The following is a 3,724-nucleotide window of genomic DNA, read 5'->3' as shown; positions in this document are numbered from 1 at the left end:
TCTGCAGAACTGAGAAGCAGAGCTCACAGTCAAGTGAGAGACCCAGGCTTAAACTACACAAACACAGACTTCAATGACACAACAAGGGTAAGACTGAAAATGTGACCAGTCTGAAAAAGAAAAGAAGTGCTTCCAGCTGAAGAAACAGCATGGGCAAAGGCCTTCTGAGGCAAAGGACCCCAGCAAGCAGGAGACAGCAAGAAAAAGCTAGCGTGGAGAGAGGAGAGAGCTGCAGGGAGTGGCTATGAGTGCAGCTGAGGCCACATGAGGCCTTGATGTCCACAAGAAACTGTTTTATATTTTTAGAGCAATGGGAAGATGTTACAGAGTGTTCCATGGAAGAAAGTCTGGCTCAGTTTTGCTCTCCAAAAAGATCTTTTTGGCTGCCATCTAGAGAATGGATGTGGAGGGGGTTGGGTGAATAGTGACTAAAGAGGAAATTAAATGTAATTTCCCTACCACATTTCAACTGAAAGTGTGGAAAAGAGACCCAACCTATTCTGCATGGTACAGAAAATCACCTCAAAATTCTATATTTGCTGTGAATAATCCCCAAATTAGGATGAAGTCTTCATCTGGTTCTGACCAAGAGATCTCCATCCCAGCATCCCTGTGCCTGTCTCGCACCAGACTGGAATTAGAGAAGATTGTCACCTTGCTCCCAATCTCCAGAACAAAGAAAAATCACCAACTATACCAGCCAGGTGTGGTGGCTCACACCTGTAATCCCAGCACTTTGGGAGGCCAAGACGGGCAGATCACTTGAGGTCGGTAGTTTGAGACCAGCCTGGCAAACACGGTGAAACCCCATATCTACTAAAAAAAAAAAAATACAAAAATTAACCAAGTGCAGTGGTGCATGCCTGTAATCTCAGCTTCTCAGAACGCTGAGGTACAAGAATTGCTTAAACTCAGGAGGCGGAGACTGCAGTGAATCAAGATCATGCCACTGTACCCCAGCCTGGGTGACAGAGCAAGGCTCCGCTCAAAAAAAAAAGAAAAAAAAAGAAAAATCACCAAATATTTATATTCACCTAACCATTATATTTCTGTGTTGATATAGCCATGAATGTTTCCTTCTCAGAACAAAAATGTTATGTTGACCCTTTCTTACAGATGGTTTTGGGATGATATCATTAATATTCCCAAATACCTGTATGTTTGGCATCATTTATTTTACAAAACATTTTTATATTTGAGAATTTTGTTCTTTATATGAATACTTGTTATGTTAGTTGCCAAAATACACATACACACACACACACACACACACACAGCAGGAAGAAATAAAAAGTATATGTGGCAGATAAATAATCTGAGACATCAAGCAGCAGGTAGTATTCATATTCCCTGTGACATCCTCATTCAGTCCATGAGACATTGAGTTGCCATTTGCCATGAGGAAGGAGTTGCCTAGGAGGAGTCAGAAGAAATGCCTAAGTCTTGAGTTTGAGGCAAAAGCCTCAGATGTGAGAGAGGAGACTGGTGCATATTTTTAAAGCAAAGGAGCTAGTCTCTACCCTTCCTTCCCTTCCCACACACCACCCCCATCCTGCTGCCACTCCATAAGAGTTTGAGCACGTGAGAAGAGGAGAGACAGAGAAATCCAGAGGAAAAGAGCAAGGAGGAATTTTTTTACTCTTTTCTTCCTCTGGCCAAATTAGAAACTTCAGGAATACTACGGAATTCTCCTGTGATGTTTGAGAATGTGCGAGAGAAAAAAAAAAAAAAGATTGCAAATATATTTTCCAGATACCATTGTAGGTCAGCAGTCTTTCCAAACATATTCAGCCCTATGAGGCTTGAAGGAAATAAGAGTGAGGATGGCATATACACACAGACGTGAGAGAGACAGAGAAATCCAGAGGAAAAGAGCAAGGAGGAATTTTTTTACTCTTTTCTTCCTCTGGCCAAATTAGAAACTTGAGGAATACTACGGAATTCTCCTGTGATGTTTGAGAATGTGCGAGAGAAAAAAAAAAAAAGATTGCAAATATATTTTCCAGATACCATTGTAGGTCAGCAGTCTTTCCAAACATATTCAGCCCTATGAGGCTTGAAGGAAATAAGAGTGAGGATGGCATATACACACAGACGTGAGAAAGGCCCTGACCACCATCATCAGCCAGAAGCTGGGCGTGGAGGTCTGTGAGTATCTCATGGGCCCAACGCAAGGACAAGCCAACAAGCAATGCTGGGATACCACCTGGGGAAGAATTCCCAAAAAGAGAAAAATGAGAATGTAGCCACTTGTAGCATGAGAAGAGGGACAGTTGCTTCTCTGTGTAATTTCCCCAGGTGTCAACCAGCATAGGATAATAGACTACAGGTACAGCAGCAGAACAGAAAAATGGATGTGACATCTCTCCACCATCAATATCAGGAGTGCCACTCCCTCTCTCCTTGGGATAATAAAGAAGCTGGATTAGGAGAAAGGAAGGGGAAGCAATGTGGTTTGGATGTTCGTCCCCTTCAAATCTCATGTTGAAATGTGATTCTCAATGTTGGAAGTGGGGCCTGGTGAAGAGCAGTTGGATCATGGGGGCAGATGAATGGTTTAGTACCATCCTCTTGATGATAAGTGAGTTTTTGCTCAGTTAGTTCACATGATATCTGATTGTTAAGAAGAGAGTCTGGGACCTCCCCCTTCCCTCTCTCTCTCTTGCTCTCGCTCTCACCATGTAATATGCCAGCTCCCAGTTTTCCTTCCTTCATGAATGTAAACTTCCTTAGGCCCTCACCAGCAGCAGATGCTGACTGACACGCTTTTCGTAGAGTCTGCAGAACTGTGAGCCAAAATAAAAAATCTTTTTGGCTGAGCACGATGGCTCACACCTGTAATCCCAGCACTTTGGGAGGCTGAGGCAGGTAGATTACGTGAGATCAGAAGTTTGAGACCAGCCTAGCCAACATGGTGAAACTCCATCTCTACTAAAAATACAAAATTTACCCCCGTGTGGTGGTGCACACCTGTAATCCCAGCTACTCAAAAGGCTGAGACACAAGAATTGCTTAAATCCAAGAGGCGGAAGTTACAGTGAGCTGAGATCATGCCACTGCACTCCAGCCTGGGTGGCAGAGTGAGACTCTGTATCAAAAAAAAAAACAAATTTTTCTTTATAAATTACCCAACCTCAGGTATTTTCTTATAGCAACACAAGAATGGACTAACACAGAAAGAAATTCGATGGGGAAAACAGTCTTGATACAGTTGAACATTGAACTCATTAAGCTTTGAGCTGGACTATATTTTATACATCTTGACCAAGAAATTAGTAAATTGGACTAGTTTAATTTAAAAACAGATTGAATATTCAGTGGCAGAAATTAAAGTTGGTCTAGAAATAAAGTAACCTTTTGAAACAAAAATATACAATCATAAACTAATACCAATTTCATGTAGACATCACACACTACAGGATAACGTAATAGTTTCCTGGCACGCATTTTTGGACTGACTCCTTTGGAGGTGAGTGAATGAGATGTTAGCATGATAAAAAGAAATGCTAAAGGTCCATTTGATTGAGAATATAAGTACTACTCACTGCTGAAGTTTGGTTTGCCAACAAGAATCAGAAGCCATGAGATTGAGCCAGTTAATCAAAAAGTTGAAGCTTTAGTCTGCTTTTTAAAAGCAGCACTCCTGATGCGACAGCAACCCAAAGGGGCAAACAAAATTCGTATTACACATCTCAGAGGAAACAGTTGATTTATGAGTGTAAGA

Source organism: Colobus angolensis, unplaced genomic scaffold, assembly GCF_000951035.1.
Source record: "Colobus angolensis palliatus isolate OR3802 unplaced genomic scaffold, Cang.pa_1.0 Scaffold16, whole genome shotgun sequence".
In the NCBI taxonomy this organism is placed as follows: Eukaryota; Metazoa; Chordata; class Mammalia; order Primates; family Cercopithecidae; genus Colobus; species Colobus angolensis.
This window is presented reverse-complemented; position numbering follows the sequence as displayed.